Below are 17,838 nucleotides of genomic sequence, written 5' to 3'. Positions count from 1 at the left end.
GCATCCAGCAAGTTCTCGCCCTTTGCCGCAAATTTGACAAGAGCATCTCAGAAGAAGACAAAATGAACCATAGGGCATAGGGCATTGCATACGTCGCTCGTAATCTTTTCATGCATAAGATTTTTTCCATTATAGCCGACGTCATTAATGAATCTCGACGCTTCGAAGAATCAAGAATTCGCCACATCGCCCACCAGTTGATGTGTCTCCGAAATACAGCTGCTGCGTTTTCGTGCGAGGACTATCATTCTGCGCATCAGCCGTCAACGCCTGAAAGCCTCGTCCGTATCGGTCGCCGGAAGATCGGAAACGCGGAACCGGTTGGCTTCCGGACCTCTTCGACCTATTCTCGACCTATTCTAACCTAACTAAAACATTCGAGACCAACAGTCACTAGATTTTAAGCTTTTTTCTTAAATGCAGCAAACCTCGTTATATAGGCTGCAGAAAGGGTTTCTCTACATGCACACGATTAGTAACTACTGTACACGATTTCGCTAAGGCAATAAATTCAGGTAAGCAGGTTGACGCAGTCTTCATGGACTTCACGAAAGCCTTTGACAAGGTTTCCCACAAAAAGCTACTCCACAAACTTGATGTTACTCTGAGTAATGCCAAAGTTGCAACTTGGCTTTCTGCAGATCTTTCAGACCGATATCGATATGTTTCATTTTAAAACCATGTCTCTCGGAGGCTTCCCGTCGAGTCTAGTGTTCCACAGGGTTCAGTGCTCGGACTACTGTTGTTTCTAGTTTTTATTAATGCTATCGTTAATGACATTCCCGCGAAAATAAGACTATATGCGGACGATTGTGTGATGTATTCAGAAACAGATAGCGTCAGTGACCAACTACGACTAAATGAAGCCTTTGAAAAAGTTGGGAATTGGTGTAGTGACAGGCAAATGGCTATCAATTTTGACAAAACTGTATTATGAAAATTTCGCGCAAGCTTCGTAATCTGCACTTCCAGCACTCGGCGTGTAATGTCCTGCTATCTGAGGTTGAGCACATAAAATATCTTGCTATTTGGATTTCTAAAGATCTTAGATGGAACAAACACATCAACACTGTGTTCGATTCCACCAATCAAAAGCTTTTCTTTCTCAGGAGGGCTTTGAGACTCACAAAGCTTGAAGTTCGCCTTGCGTTTAACGCAATTGTGCTGCCGCTTTTAGATCACACGTCTATAACATGGTATCATTTCACTAAAGAAGACACTAATAAAGCAGAAGGTATTCAAAAGCGAGTGGTTCTTTATGTATATAACAGCTTTGGGCGCAAGTCGATGACAGCCTTGCTAAACAGAGCCAAACTGCCAACGCTATATAACCCAAAGGACTCGCGTTCCCAGATCAAAATTTTTGTTTCAGCTCATCAAAGGATACTACAGCGTGCATATTTCGGATATTATTTCTTCTTCAACAGGTTATGCTACAAGGCAACGGCATGCACTAACAATTAACCCCTTGACTAGACACAAAAATTGCTTTAAATATTCCTTTTTCCCAGGGTCGTAACTGAACGGAATCAGCTGTCCAATGATGTGGTGTTGCAGCCAACCGTGAATTTGTTTATGTCCCATATTGTAGAATTGTACTGTATTTCTCGCTCTGTTACATTTGCACTTCCAGTAGATGCATTGATTCAGTTGTATTCGAAGCGTAACTTTTATTTCATGATATCTGTATTGTCTTTTTACTAGTACGCGAAGTGTTTCTTTTGTTCTTCCTGGTAATAATGTCATAATGATGCATCTCCATCCCGCAAAAATCGCGTAACTGGAATGCAGTATTTGTAAATAATAAATAAATAAATAAATAAATAAATAAATAAATAAATAAATAAACGAGGCATACAATTCCCAACTTTCTAACGTTTAGGGCCGCAGCGTTCCCCGAAAAACTACGGGGTAAGTTACCCCCACCCCCATTACCTCCTTCTAATTATTCCTTCCTCCTTCTCAGCTCTATTATAACCGCTGTCCAAAGGTGAAGAAAGGGTGGAGGGAGCATTGGGAGCTTTCAAGATCGCGGCCTTTGAGCCAGGCTAAGAGCGGTATCGATACGACGACAGGACTCACCACTCTGGATACCCGGGAGCGCTAGCTTTAGGACGCCAAGAGACATGCAGACGCAACGAACGAATGATACGCGGTCCAGGGCCTTCCGGTAAGCGCTGAAAACTTTTCCCTTCTTTATTTTTACACGCAAGTGTTAACTGCTGTTCAGTTTCCACGAAAATATAACCAGTACCTAGGCGCGTTCAACACCACGTGCATGCGTGCGTGCGTGCGTGCGTGCGTGCGTGCGTGCGTGAGATTCGCGAAACAAGATATTAGGGCCACTGAGAATTGATACTATATTTGGAACCCGCAAAGAGCGGACAAATCAGCGGATCTCTTAGGCATGTGGTACCATCAGGGCCGCACTTTCTAGCGACAAGGTAGCCTAGCACCCTGCCGGATTACCGATTATCTTACAGAGCTATGTCGCATGCTCGGTTGCGGTAGTCGGAAATTAAAATCCCCCCCCGCACAAACTTTTTTAACATATAATATCTGCGATTGTGTATCTGAATACGACATCCTCCAGTGCACTGCAGCTGCAGGCTTGTAGTGGCGCCTGACACCGTCGAAAGATGCCGAGAGCGTGTAAGGCTATACTAATCCAGGTACAACCAAATTAGGAAGGCCCACTAAACTTGAACAAAGACACTCCCTCACCAGAACCCGAATTGGCCTCCCTGGTGCAGTATTTGGCCACAACCTCCCCAATGATAGCTGTCATTAACTCGTGGCCCTCAGTCCCCAGCAGCTGCGGAGAACCTGTCCAAGGCGTTGGTCAGACCTGTAACGCAGCAGAGGTTGCTAAGAATCTCTGGGACCGGACAGGCCACCAATGGAAACTGATCCTGTCAACCTTTAATTGCCGAACTCTGTCGAGTGAGGCTAGTTTTGCACGACTCATTCAAGAACTATCAGCCATTGTGTGGGATATCATCGGCCTTAGTGAGATTAGAAGAACTGGTGAGGCTTATACATTGCTGAATAACGGACATGTCCTCTACTATACAGGTATCCCAGATAAGAAGCAATACGGGGTAGGATTCCTAATCCATACGTACATAGCGGGTAACATTGATGTGTTCTACAGCTATAATGATAGGGTAGCTGTAGTGGTAATCAAACCTAATAAGAGGCATAGGTTAAAGGTAGTACAAGCCTACGCTCCAACATGCAGTCATGATGATGACGAAGTAGATCAGTTTTATGAAGATGTTGAATTAGCGACGAGAAAAGTGCAAACTCGGTATACAGTAGTAATGGGTGACTTCAATGCAAAAGTGGGGGAAAAGCAGGCAAGTGAACAGACAATTGGCAACTACAGCGTCGATTCTTGAAACGCTATAGGGGAGGTGCTGGTAGAATTCGCAGTAATGAATGAGCTGACAATAATGAACACCTTTTTCAGGAAGCATAGCAACATAAAGTGGACCTGGAATGCCCTAATGGTGAAACAAGGATTGAAAATTATTTCATACTTTTGGATGCAGAAGTGATTGGTAGGATGAAGTGCAGTGATTATAGGTCAGTGAGGGCTAGGATTCACGCCAGTTTGAACAGAGAAAGATTAAAATTGGTCAAGAAGAAACAGGTAAACTTAGAGGCAGTAAGGGTAAAAGCACACAAATTTAGGCTGGTACTTGCAAACAAATTTGCAGCCTTAGAAAAGAGAGATGATGTTGATGACGTAGAGGTAATGAATGAAACCGTAACGAGGCTGCCTTCAGAGGTAGCAACTGAAGCGGGAGGCAAGGCACCAACGCAACCAGTAGGCAAGATCTCCGAAAAAACAAAGGACCTAATAACGAAACGTCAAAGAATAAAAGCATCCAAGTCAAGAAGTAAGAGAGAATTCGTGGAACTGTCAAAACTGATCAACAAGGCGAAAATAACTGTTATTCGAAATTATAACGGGATAAACGCTCAGGAAGCCGTAAAAGTTGAACGCAGCCTGAAATCAGTCAGGAGGAAACTTGACATAGGTCAAACCAAGATGTATGCACTGAAAGATAAGCAGGGTAACATCAGCAATCTCGAAGGTATAATAAATGCAGCGGAAAAATTCTATAGTGACCTGTACAGTACCCAGAGGACTCAGGAGAACTCCACTCGAAACGATAATGAACTGGATACAGAAACTCGTCCTATATCTAGCGATGAGGCGACAAGGGCCTTGGAAAACATGAAACGGGGAAAAGCGGCAGGAGAAGATGAATGAATGAATGAATGAATGAATGAATGAATGAATGAATGAATGAATGAATGAATGAATGAATGAATGAATAATTGAATGAATGAATGAGTTGAATGAATGAATGAGTTTATTTCTCGTGTTTACAACAGAAAGTAACCAGAAGCAAAAGGCCATGTGGCCTGACGGAGGCTTCTGCTCCCAAAACAATTCGGCACACAGGCCGTACGCAGCAACGTGTATCATTTATACATAATGAAATCAACTGGAGAGTCGCGAGACAGAATATTATTTTCGGGAAACGAGACATGTATAGAAGAAATATGAGAAACCAACAGGATACGCAAAGTACGATGCATTTTGTTTCAGACCAACCACAACCAGAAAACAAAAGAAACAAGACTGACAATTTGCACTGTGGTTCTAATCAGACAATGAATGAAGGGAATTTATTGATAGGAAAGACAGAGAGGTCGACCTGAGCTAGTGCGCTCTAGTCTGCTACTCTGCACTGGGGAAGAGGGAAGGGGAGTGAAAGTATTGGGATGGATGATGATGATAAGAGAAGTGGTGAGTGCTTATGTACATGAGACAGTTGCCTCGCTGGAGCCATTAATCAGACAAACTCCATATTGTTCAGAATGAGAAAATTTTCGAATGATCTATTCCAATGGGGAACCAGCGCTGGATAGGTGGCGCGTCGAAAAGAGTGCGTTGCACGCCGCCCTGGCGACGAAACGCGGCATATTCCAGCCACACAACCAGACGACACACACACACATACGCAGCCGTATTATAGTTCGTATGTTTCCGTTTTCGCGCCGCTTCAAGTGGAGTTTTTGTAAAGAAGCTAGCGCCATCAAGTGAAGAAATGACGAAAGAAGCTTTTTAAGCTTTATATTTTTTTCACAGTGCGTCGCGGCGAGCACGTGTGTTTCTTTAACGGTTGCGTCGTGTATCGATGCCATGCTTGCGTGGCTGCCTGCCTCGCAAATCTAGCTGTTATGGCTCCGGTCGTGCTGCGCTATGGTTTCGCAAGTATTAGTTGGCCTGAAGATGTTCCATATTTCTCTGGCTAGACATAAAAAATTCTGATGTTACTTCGCCACAGCAGTCAATGGAGAAGAAAGCTTTATCGCATCAGCTGACTCGCGCAAGCAAAGGTTTGAGTGCTCCGCTGCTTGATCCGAAACAATCCTGGCTACATTTAGTACTAATTACATAAATTTGCCGGATGCATCTCAGCGCCGAGTCCTTATCCGCATGCGCATTTTTATAAACAGATAGGTGGCTTAGTCGCGCGTGCGCCGGCACTATGCGCATACAACTCGTATTACAAGGCAGCTTCCCTCCCACATATTTCTTGGCAATGAATGGATAATTTTTACCTTTCGTGTCGTTCACATGGTGCGGTGGCGTTGGAAGGGGCTTGGCGGTGGCATTGCGAAGGAAAAATGGTACATATGCTGCATGGTGCATGCTATTGCTCATTTTGTTTCCGACGAAGTACCGACTGCAGATTCTGCTGTTTGGTACTGTCTGCCATGGCTGTCCGTCTTCACTATCGAATAAACCAAGGATACACGCGAAATTTGATTTAGAAACCAGCCCGACACCGCTTGACAAGGCGACAAGAACGGAGGCGGCGTGCGGAGCTTACTCCACTCGCCTGACTGCTTGGATCCAACGCCGCCTCCGTTCTTGTTCGTAGGGTTTAGATGGAAAGACGCAGAAGGATACATCCTCCCTCATCCCGACTTAGTTGTGACACTTGTATACGCAACAGTATCGTCGGCGCCCTTTTGTTTTCCTTCGACTTTAAGGGCACGCAACGCAATTTTCGTCCGCGGGGGAGGCTGCATTGTGCACGTTCTGACCGCCAGGGCGGCGCTGCAGGCGCCGTGAAAACTCCAGCGCTGGTTCCCCATAGTCTATAATTTCATCTTCAAAATCACGTAGGCGATTTAATAGTGAAGGTACCTGGTAACTGACTAGTTGTTTTCCGCTATTGGTTCTTATTTTTGGTGATCTCATGTTATGTTGTCGAAGGCTGTAACGCGGATTGGTGGGTACATTCAAGATGTACTGGGATTTGTTTTGTTTAATGTATTGCAGCAACTTGTAGTCATACACCTGGTTTCCCTTTAACATATGATGTTTCAGAATAACACTCGATTTAAGCAAAGATGGAGGAGACATAATACTTGAAAAATTGGCGACGCTATACGAAACGCCTATCAACTGCAAGGGTCCCAAAAAACTTGAAGAAGGCCAACAATAATATAATCTACAAAAAGGGAGACATTAGAGAACTGAAAAATTATAGGCGAATTAGCTTACTCCCGCTATTATATAAAATATTTAACAAAATAACCTCCAATTGAACAAGGGCCACACTGGACTTTACTCAACCAAGGGAACAGGCTGGCCTCAGGAAGGGATGCTCTAGAACTGGTCACAACCATGTCATTAAACAGGTTATCGATAAATCCGTAGAGTACACTAAACCTCTCTATATGGCTTTCATAGATTATGAAACAGCATTTGATTCAGTAGAGATACCAGCAGTCATAGAGCCATTGCGTAATCAAGGAGTACAGACCGCTTACGTAAATGCCCTGGAAAATATCTACAGAGATTCCACAGCCACCTTAATTCTTAACAAGAAAAACAGGAAGATACCTATAACGAAAGAAATCAGACAAGGAGACAGAATATCTCTAATGCTATTCACTACGTGGTTGGAAGAAACATTCAAGCTGTTCAACTGGCAAGGTTTAGGAGTAAGGATCGACGCGAATACCTCAGCAACCTTCGGTTTGCCGATAAAATTGTTCTAATAATCAACACTGCAGACGAATTACAACAAATGATTGAGGACCTTAACAGAGAGAGAGTAAGAGCGGGGCTGAAGGTTGTGGGGATGCGCGACTCTCACGCATCCCCTGATATGTTGTTTTCCCGCATAGCTCCCATCTCCTGCAATCCGGCCTCGCCGCGTGGCCTGCGTGATGCCCATGGAAGTCGGTCTGGTTGAGGCGCAGTACGAGAGATGGCGCGAGTGTTGCGCTGCTAGCGCCTGCTACCGGCGGGATTACTTGGGCACAGAAAGGACAAGGCGCTTCCTCTTCGGCTGCCGGTCGGCTAGTGGCGCGGGCTTTCCGCGCGTGCGCCGATCCATGCTTCTGCGAGACCATCTCGCGCAGCCTCGTTCGTTCGCGCCACCATTCGCGTGACCGTATAGGCGAACGACCAGGAGTTGGGATACAGCATGGGGCGAACATATTTGCTCGCTATCTGGTCGTGGTGAGACGGACTTCCTAGGTTTGTGGCGCACCCATCGGCATGTTTTGTGGATAGCAACTCGGCTAGCAGGCATTAGTCTGTGAAAGGTGCAATAAATGCCCTTGTGATTGTTTGCACTAATGTGTTGTCGTTCCTTCGTCCCTAGAACGCGGGTGAGAAACCCACAAGATTCATATGCAGAAGAGAAAGATAATGATGCATAACTGGGCAAGGGAACAAGAATTCAGGATCCCCAGTCAGCCTCTAGAGTCTGCGAAGGAGTACATTTACCTAGGTCAACTAATCACAGGGAACCCCGGCCATGAGAAGGAAATTCACAGAAGAATAAAAATTCGTTGGATCGCGTACGGCAGGCATCATGAGCTCCTAACTGGAAGCGGACCGTTATCATTGAAAAGGAAGGTATACAATCAGTGCATTTTACCGGTGTTGACATATGGCGCAGAGACTTGGAGACTGGCAAACATGAGAACAAGTTAAAGATTGCGCAAAGAGCGATGGAACGAAGAATGCTAGACATAAGTTTAAGAGACAGAAATAGAGCGGTTTGGATCAGAGAGCAAACGGGTACGGACGACATTCTAATTGACATAAAGAGAAAAAAAATGGTGCCGGGAAGATCATGTAATGTGTAGAGTAGAAGAGAGACAGAGCAAATGATAAAGGAAAGGTAGGGAGGTTGACTAGGACTCAGCGCGGTTGGCTACCCTACACTGGGGAACAGGAAAAGGGGACGGAAAGAATAAAAGAAGAAGAGACAGTCCACTGGGGATATCATTCGGTCACTCAGTCCGGGTCACAGACGCTGACTCAGTGCAGTAGCCTTCATATATCGCAGCAGAGCTTTTGTGGCCTTTTGTAGCTTCGATATGCGAGGCCATGGTCCCAAGATCTTCCTCAAGGTGAATGGTGTTCTTCTAGCTGATTGAGAGCTGTGCAGAGGTCATGTCTTTCGTTTTGAAAAGATGGGCAGTAGTACAGTAGATGTTCTATGGTTTCCTCTGCACCGCAGGCATTACAGTCGGCGCTATCAGTCATTCCAATCAAAAACGTATATGCATTGGTGAATGCGACGCCCAAGCGAAAGCGGCACAGCATTGTTTCCTCATTTCTCAGAAGTCCTGGTAACAGCCGCAGTTGCATAGAGGGGTCGACGGAATGCAATCGTTCTTGGGTGAATTTAGGTGTGTGCCACTTCTCTAATGTCATACGGTGTGCTACCTTGCTTAGGTGTTGGGCTGCGTCGGTCCGCGATAAAGGTACAGAAACAAGGGTTGCTCCTTCATGTGCTTTCGTAGCAGCTTCGTCAGCGAGGTCGTTGCCGGAGATACCGCAATGGCCAGGCAGCCACTGAAACACGACATCGTGTCCTTTCGCTATCATACGATGGTGCATTTCTCGTATCTCCGACACTAGTTGTTCACACGACCCGCGACGAAGAGATGACAGAAGACATTGTAAGGCCGCCTTCGAATCGCAGAATATTGCCCACCAATTAGCCGGTTGGTTGTTAATGTAATCAATGGCACCTCGGAGGGTACAAGCTCCGATCCGGTCGATGTTGTCATGTGAGAAATCTTGTGTTGGACGCTAATTGATCGTGATGGTATAACCACTGCGCCGGCGGAGCTGGTCTGAGTGGAAGAGCCATCCGTATATATGTGGACTCGGTCAAAGTAGAAAGTGTTCAAACAATTCAGAGCTGCTTGCTTCAGGGCCAACGTAGGCAGGTCGGTCTTCTTTCTTATCCCTGGAACCGTGAGACGCACTTGAGGTTGTTCTAAACACCACAAAGCTGAGGTTGAACGTGCTGAGGGTGGCAAGCCCGATGGTAGACAGGCACGATTGATGCTGACCTCGTTTCAAAAGGACGCCTGTGGTCGTCGTTCGCACAGGCAGGCAAGATAGCTTGATTGCATGCGTGTAACATGACGAACATGGACCCTAAGCGTGTCGATGCTAACGTAAGTCGTGATCGGATGGTCTCGAGTGAGTATAATAGTTCCCTCTGTTGAGGCGCTCCGCGGAAGTCCTAGGCAAACACGTAGTGCGTGTGCTCGCACGCTCTGTAGTTCTTGAAGATTTGACTTGCATGTTTTAGCAAGCACGGGAGAACTATAACGTAGCAATCCGATAAAAAGTGCTCGATATAACTGTAGCATGGAGCCCACTGACGATCCCCATGTTTTACCGGCGATAAACGTGAAGACATGAACAATAGATGTGAGCTTCTTCTTCAATTGGGCAACATGAGGGCTCGAAGAGAGGTCCCGGTCCACAATGACACCCAAAAACCGATGATTTCTCTTGTAGGAGATAGGCTGGCCATTAATGCATACTGGATAACGAGACATTGGTTTTCGTGTAAAAGTGACTAACGCACATTTTTCTGTTGTGATCGTAAGGCCTCGTGTGTGAAGATAGTGAGATGCCTGTGTTGCTGCTTTCTGCAGCCTTGCGCAAACCTGCAGACGAGTGACCGCTGATGACCAGATGCAGATGTCGTCGGCGTAGATTGAGACACTCACTGCTTCCGGTAGAGATTCGGCCAGCTCAAGAAGCGCGAGGTTGAAAAGAATAGGGTTTAGAACCCCACCTTGGGGAACTCCTCGGCATATGCAGTGGTCGGTAGTCGGACCATCTTATGTACGTAAGAACAAGGATCTTTGTACCAAGTAGTTTCTGATCCATCGATATGCGTCTAGTGCGTCTAGAATGGGTTGATGGGAAACGTTGTCGTAGGCGCCTTTCACGTCCAGAAAGAGCGCTACTGATAATTGTTTCCAAGATTTTTGCTGTTCTACAGATGACACTAAATCGATGACACTGTCAATCGATGAACGGCCTCCTCGAAATCCCGCCACAGAATCAGGGTAAATCTTGTGGTGTTCTAGGTACCATTCGAGACGCGTGAGGATCATGCGTTCCAAGAGATTTCCGACGCAGCTGGCAAGTGCTATAGGCCGATACGATGCCAGTTTGAGCAGCAATATACTTCAATAAAACTTGGTGCTGGGCTAGTTGGTGATGCATTCTTTAAAACTGATGGTAGCGCTAAAAAGGAACGGACACACGAAGAAAAGACGACACGACGACGAGGAAACGCTACTGACAACTGGTTTTATTTTTCGCAAGAATTCTATATTTAAAAGAATCAGAACACATGCGCACAACCGAACTACACCACCCTTCTTTATCGCCATATCAAAAACAATATCATGCACGCGAAGCGAGATGATAAAACTCCCGAGCAGCAAGAAGTGAACACAAGACCAATTGAAGAAAAGCCATACCGTTATGGTTTTTCAAATTTCCCCAGAAGTGTGCGCTCAGCCGAGTACAAATTAATTGAAGCATCGCTGATGCACAGAACCGCCTTTTCTTGTATGTGGAAAGCTTCCAGCAAAACTGTAGCTTTTGCACTTGCACTTCTGCCCAGAACCTTTGCTTCTTTAAACCGTGGCACGCACTCGCAAACTATCACATGAGAAACTAAATTCGCAAGTTTGTCTTGTTTTGTTATGTTTTGAGAGTGTTCCCATAAGCGGTCATTGAGGCAACGCCCCGTCTGCCCGATATAGCACATGCCGCAGGACAGGGGAATAAGGTATACCACTCCTAGGGCACACCTGACGAAGACATCTTCATGCTGCTTTTTGCAGCCGCGCTGACCTTCACCGCAGATGCGGGGGCACAGCCTCGCCAACTTGTTTGGCGCAGAAAAAACAAGCGGCACGTTGTGCCTGCTGGCCACCTTTTTGAGGTTGTGTGAAACCTTATGAATGTAAGGCATCACCTCAGGTTTGGTCTTCACACGTTCAGGTGCAGCCTTCATTCGTCGGGGCCCAAATTTCTTGAGGAGGGTATCAGCGACAGCTACGGGGACCGAGCAAGGGAAACCTGCGGCCAAAAGCCTGCCAACCTGATAGTCAAAACTAAAAGGCATTTCCTGCGGGCACGACTTTTGAAGCGCCGATTCCATGCAGAGCGATGCAATTGCTCTTTTCACGGTCTTTGAGTGGGATGATTCATAGGGCAAAAGTTCTTTCCTTGCACGTGGGAAATACGCCCAACAGGTGTGTCCCTTAGTTATCCTCAGCCTGAGGTCTAAAAAACGTATCTCGCTATTTTGCGGAAGTTCATGGGTAAAAGCCAGGTCTTTACCATGGTCATTAAAGGTAATTAAGACCTGTTGTACAGACTCTTCAAAAGAAATGTCATTACGATCTTTTAAAAAGATCAAAAAATCGTCGACATACCTAAAAACTTTTAAAACTGGGCCTCCAATAAAATCTTGATCCAAAAGGCGATCAACATGGGCTAAAAAGATGTCGCACAAGATAGGTGCAACACAGGACCCTATACAAACGCCATTGCGCTGCATAAAAGGCTGCTTGTCAAAAAGGATAAAAGTGACACTCAGGTAAAATTCTAAAAGCTTTGAAAAATCATCAAGAGACACTCCTGCTGTGGACTGAAAGGAGAGTTCGCCTGAATTTTCGACAGCTTCCTTCACAGCAACTAAAAGTTCAGGTTGAGGGACTGAGTAAAATAAATCCTCAACATCCACAGAGAAAGCATAACCGACACGGTGGTTATTCCGGAGAAAGTTCGTAACTTCTTGGGATTTTTTGGTCAGGAAGGGGTCGTTCACTTTTATCGACTTCAGTTTACTTAGCAGAAAGCGGCTGACACATTGCTGCCAGGTTCCGTTCTCACTAATAATCGTCCTAAAAGGAATACCGGGTTTGTGAGTTTTTGCTGTGAAGAAGGCATTCAAGGAGTTACCTCTGCAATTGGAGATATCATTGCCTAATTTTGTCAGATTGAACTCTTTGCAGAAGTTCGTGAGCCTGGTTTTTACACGCACATCGTTTTTCTTTACTCGCACAAAGTTCTTCTCTACTGCTTGCAAGGCTTTTTCCTTGTACATGCCCGCGTGCATGACGACGAAGCCTCCGTCTTTGTCCGCTTCTAAAAGAGAGAGCTTGTGTTCCTTGAAATGTGCAACAATCCCGTCTAACGCGCGTCTCGAGGTACGACTGCACGACCTCGTCGTCGTGTCGTCTTTTCTTCGTGTGTCCGTTCCTTTTTAGCGCTACCATCAGTTTTAAAGAATTGAGCAGCAACTTTTCTGCTTTTAGTAGCGGTACCAGGTGGCTGCGTTTCCACTCCTGTTGGATGACACCATCTTGCCATGAACTATTAAATAGGCTGAGGAGTTCTGTTCGTGCTTCTCGGCCTAGGTGGCGCAAAGCAGTATATGTTATGTCATCAGGCCCTGGTGAAGACGAGCACCTACAGAGCGCCATACCAGCTTCTAACTCTTCCATAGAGAATGGAGCCTCCATACTGGTATCTCGTGGACCGGGGATGTCGCTTAAAGCCATGTCAGGGAATAAAACTGTGCCGCCGGCGATTTGCACGCAAAATTCCTCTGCAACGTCTATCTCATGGTGGTTTTGATAGAGAGCAAGGGCGTTAAAAGGGTGTCGTTGCTGGGGTCTTGAGCAAAGACCCCATAGTGTACGCCACAGACGGGACAATGGCTTGTGGGGGGTCTAGTGACTCGAAAAAGCATTTCCATCTTTGATCCGCTAGCTTATCCATTCGGCGCCTTATCTTCTTTTGCATGCGCCAAGCTTCTCTGAGGTCAAGATTTGACTTTGTGCGCCTGTACCTCCTTTCAGCATGGCGACGTCTTGTACGAAGCCTTTCCAATTCAATGTCATTCTCTGTACGCTTTTTCGAATGTGTGAACCAAAGCGTGCAATCTTGCATTGCGTCTGCAATTATGTCTTCTAATCTGCATGCGATATGTTTCTTGCAGGTGTCTTCTACTCGATCTTGAAAGACTGACCAATCGATTTGGCGAGATACATCCGGTAATGCGGCGTCTAGACCACTGATTCTCTCATAGGTCGGGATATGATCACTTCCATGGGTTTCAATATCAGTGAACCACTGCACGCTCGAAGTCAGGCAACATGACACCAAAGTCAAGTCAAGGCAGCTACTGTACGGTGTTCCTCGCAGAAATGTCGCACTTCCGTCATTTAGAAGACACAGGTTCACAGGTTCACACCTGATACAAAGGATATTAATGACCTGCCCCTCGAATTTATCCTGGAGCTTCCCCATATATGGTGGTGAGCGTTGAATTCCCCAAGGACCGGGAGTAGTAGCCATAATATTGTTGCAGGAAGAAAGCAGGCCCACGAGTGCAAAATAATGTATTTTTACAACTGAGGTTAATGGCGTTCAGGCAACTGCCAGACTTCGTCTTCCTCTCATCCAATCCAACTTCTTCCTTCCCTTCACCGTAACATCACCCTCCCGGCGGAGTAGCTCCATCCCGGTGCAAGTTATCGAGCCTCACTTAATGGGGGGACATAGGGCTTCACTCTGGCGACGTGAACAACATCGCTGGTGACGTTGGAAGGCACTGAAGGCTGACCGACTGGGGCGATCTCGTATGTCACGTCGGACAGTTGGCGTAAGATCTAGTACGGTGCAGAATAACGGGAAAGTAGTTTTTCCGACAGGCCGAGGCGATGTGAAGGCGTCCAAACAAGAACAAGGGAACCAGGTGAAAAATGGGAGAACCGGCGCCGAAGGTCATAGCGTCGCTTTTGAGAAGATTGCGAGACTGTGAGGCGGTGACGGGCGACTTCTCGGGCCTGGGCGGCTAAGTCAATAGCATCGCGAGCGTAATCAGTGCTGGGTGATTGTACTGCGGAAGGTAGCAACATGTCAAAGGGCAAGGTGGGGTCGCGGCCATACAACAGGTAAAATGGTGAAAATCCGGCAGTATCGTGACGGGACGAGGTCTATGCGAAAGTGATGTATGGTAAAGCGACGTCCCAGTCGCGGTGATCGTCGGAAACGTATATGGCCAGCATTTCAGTTAGCGTGCGGTTGAGTCGCTCGGTGAGGCCGTTCGTTTGAGGGTGGTATGGTGTTCTGTAGAACAGGAGCGGAGCAGATCATCGACGACCTTCGATAGAAAGTAGCGGCCGCGATCCGTCAGCAACTGGTGAGGGTCGCCGTGGTGCAGGATGACGTCGTATAGTAAGAAGTCGGCGACATCTGTAACGCAGCTATTTGGTAGCGCTCGTGCGATGGCATATCTCGTGGCATAATCGGTTGCTACAGCGATCCATTTGTTTCCTTTGATGGAAATTGGAAAGGGGCCAAGGAGGTCTAGGCCCACACATAAGAAGGGCTCTGTAGGGATGTCAATTGGTTGCGGCAAACCAGCGGGAGGCATAGCAGGCGTCTTCCGGTGCTGACACAGGTCGCAAAAAGCGACATAACGGCGCACAGAGTGATAAATGCCGCGCCAGAAGCAGCGTTGCCGCAGGCGGTCGTATGTTCCAGTGATGCCCAGATGTCCAGCAGTAGGAGAATTTTCCGGCGACCGAAATCGCACTTGGAGGAGTTTAGCTGAAGGCCAGCCCTGCGAAACACGGAGAGTATGGTTGTGAGACGCCGCAGATGGCTCTCAAAGTTCGGCGAAAACACAATCACATCGTCGAGGTAGCAGAGTCATGTAGACCATTTCAAACCGCGCAAGAGAGAGTCCATCATGCGCTCGAATGTAGCTGGCACATTGCATAATCCAAAGGGCATGACGTTAAATTGGTACAGACCATCCTGTGTGACGAATGCGGTTTTTTCGCGGTCCATATCATCGACGCTAATCTGCCAATAGCCGGAGCGGAGGTCAATTGATGAAACATATTGGGATCCGTGAAGGCAGTCAAGAGCGTCATCAATGCGAGGAAGGGGATAAACATCCTTCTTTGTTATTCTGTTTATGTGATGGTAGTCAACGCAGAAGCGCCACGAGTTGTCTTTCTTCTTTACTAAGAAAACTGGTGATGCCCACGGGCTACTTGAAGGTTCAATGATGTCCTTGTCCATCATCCTGTCTACCTCTTTTTGTATGATGGCCCTTTCTGTTGCGGAGACACGATATGGCCGCCAATGAATGGGGCTGGCGTCACCGTTGTTGATGCGATGCGTGACCACAGATGTCTGACCAAGTGGACGGTCGTCCAAATCAAAGATGTCCCGATAAGATGACAGGAGGTGAAGAAGAGCTGCTGTTTGCTCGGAAGGAAGGTCTGGGGCGATCATCTTAGAAACATCGTCCGTAGGCGTCGAGGATGGAGGAGTGAGTGACAAAGGTCCGTTGGTACTGAGGAAGGATTCAGAGGTCAAAGAAGAAACCTCAAATTCTTCCAAAGGAGTGATATGCGCAATGGCGATACCGTGTGGCAGCACATGCGACGAAAATCCAAAATTGAGGATGGGCATACGAGTGCAGTTTTCGCGGATCCGGACTAAGGTGCTCGGCAGGGCAATATTGCGCGACAAAACCACGTCAGTAAGCGGCGACACGACGTACTCGCCATCAGGTACGCGAGGACAGGGCGTCAGGGGGACATTTGTACCCGCTTGTGGAGACAGCCTTGCAAACACAGCTGAACATAAGCGGTGTGAAACGCAAGTTGTTGCGTCGGCAGGAAGCGGCAGATCCAACTGCACAACACCTGCGGAGCAGTCAATTTAGGCAGAGTGTTTGGAAAGGAAGTCGAGGCCAAGAATTAGGTCGTGCGGACAGTGGTCAAGGACGATAAATAGAACAACGGTTTAATGGCCCCCAATTGTCACACGTGCTGTGCACATTCCAAGGACAGGTGAAGTACTCCCATCGGCGACTCGCACAGTGCCCAGTACGGCGGGTGTCAGAACCTTCTCGAGCCTTCGGCGGAGAGCAGCGCTCATAACTGAAAGCTGCGCTCCTGTATCAACGAGAGATCTAACAGGATCGCCATCAACTTCAATGTCCAGTAGGTTTCCACATGTAGGCAGGGTCAACAGAGGATTTGTGGACCGGGTCATAGTTGCAGCTTCACCTCCGGGAGCTGCACCGCCTAGTTTCCCGAAGCGAAGCGACCGGTTGCAGAAGAGGACGAAGAGCGGTGAACAAAAGGCGAACGCGACCTACGACCTTGCGGAGACGGGGAGCGGCTAGATCTTGCTGTAGCACTGTCGGCGTTGATGTTCCTAGACGGCGTATATGGCGAGAAAGTACGATTCTCTGGTACTTGGCGGTAGTGACTCGGAGACGACCACCGAGGAGGCGATGACCAATGGTTACGGCAATGACGGGCGATGTGTCCAATACCGGAACAATTAAAGCAGATGGGTTTATCATCCGCTGTGCGCCAGTCAACTGGGTTGCGACGGCGTGGCGGAAAGCTTTGCGTCTGGGAGCGAGCGGGCGGAGAAATGTGGTAGGTGTTTGTATGGCGGACCGAGCAGAGAGATGGAATGCCCAAACGTGCTATTTCCTCCCGAACGACCGCTTGTATCAGGGAGATAGCGGGCCCGCTTTCCCGACAATCGGGACGAACTGGAGCCGGAGCCATGCCCTCAAGCTCACGGCGAACGATGCGCGTGATATCTTCAGGTCCTGCGGGCTAAACGAACCGCGGCGGGTCTTCGCAAGAAGACCCGCCGGTCGAAAGTTTGACCGACGTGGCGGCCCTACGCTTGTTCGAAGCGCCGGCACTCCTTTACGATTGCATCCACAGTGGCACAATCCTTACACATTAGGAGATTGAAGGCATCGTCTGCAATACTTTTCAGTATGTGACCAATCTTGTCTGCCTCGGTCATGTTGTCATCAGCCTTGCGACAGAGGGCCAGCACATCCTGTTTGTATATGACATAGGATTCTGTGGACGTCTGAGCACGGCACGCAAGTTCTTTTTTTGCTGCCACCTGACGACCGACAGGTCTGCCAAGCAGGTCTCGCATTTTTTCTTTGCAGACATCCCAGCTCGTTAGGTCAGCTTCGTGTGTGTCCTACCAATGCTTCGCAGTTCCTCTTAGATAATATATCACATTTGCAAGCATCATTGTTGGATCCCACCTGTTGTTGTCGCACACTCGCTCGTACATCGTAAGCCAGTCCTTGACGTCGGCGTTGTCCGTGCCACAAAATGTCCCTGGGTGCCACGGGTGAGTGAGGATGACCGTTGGCACGGGCTGCTGAAGCCTTGTCGCTTGTATCGGTTGATTTGCCATTGTGGCGGCAGGTAGATGACGTACCCTGCGAAGTTCCGTGATTGTACCCCGCACCTCCACCAAAATGCTGCAGGAAGAAAGCAGGCCCACGAGTGTAAAATAATGCATATTTACAACTGAGGTTAATGGCGCTCAGGCAACTGCCAGACTTCGTCTTCCTCTCGTCCAATCCAGCT

The 17,838-nt window shown here is 47.6% G+C and overlaps 1 protein-coding gene across 1 annotated transcript in view; it reads right to left on the bottom strand.

Moving 5' to 3' along the window:
• LOC135915556 (adhesion G protein-coupled receptor B2-like) overlaps positions 1–17,838 on the bottom strand; it is a 704,549-nt gene that overhangs the window by 429,242 nt on the left and 257,469 nt on the right. The window lies entirely within an intron of this gene.

The sequence above is a fragment of the Dermacentor albipictus genome, chromosome 9 (genome assembly GCF_038994185.2).
Source record: "Dermacentor albipictus isolate Rhodes 1998 colony chromosome 9, USDA_Dalb.pri_finalv2, whole genome shotgun sequence".
Taxonomy (NCBI): Eukaryota; Metazoa; Arthropoda; class Arachnida; order Ixodida; family Ixodidae; genus Dermacentor; species Dermacentor albipictus.
This window is presented reverse-complemented; position numbering and strand designations above follow the sequence as displayed.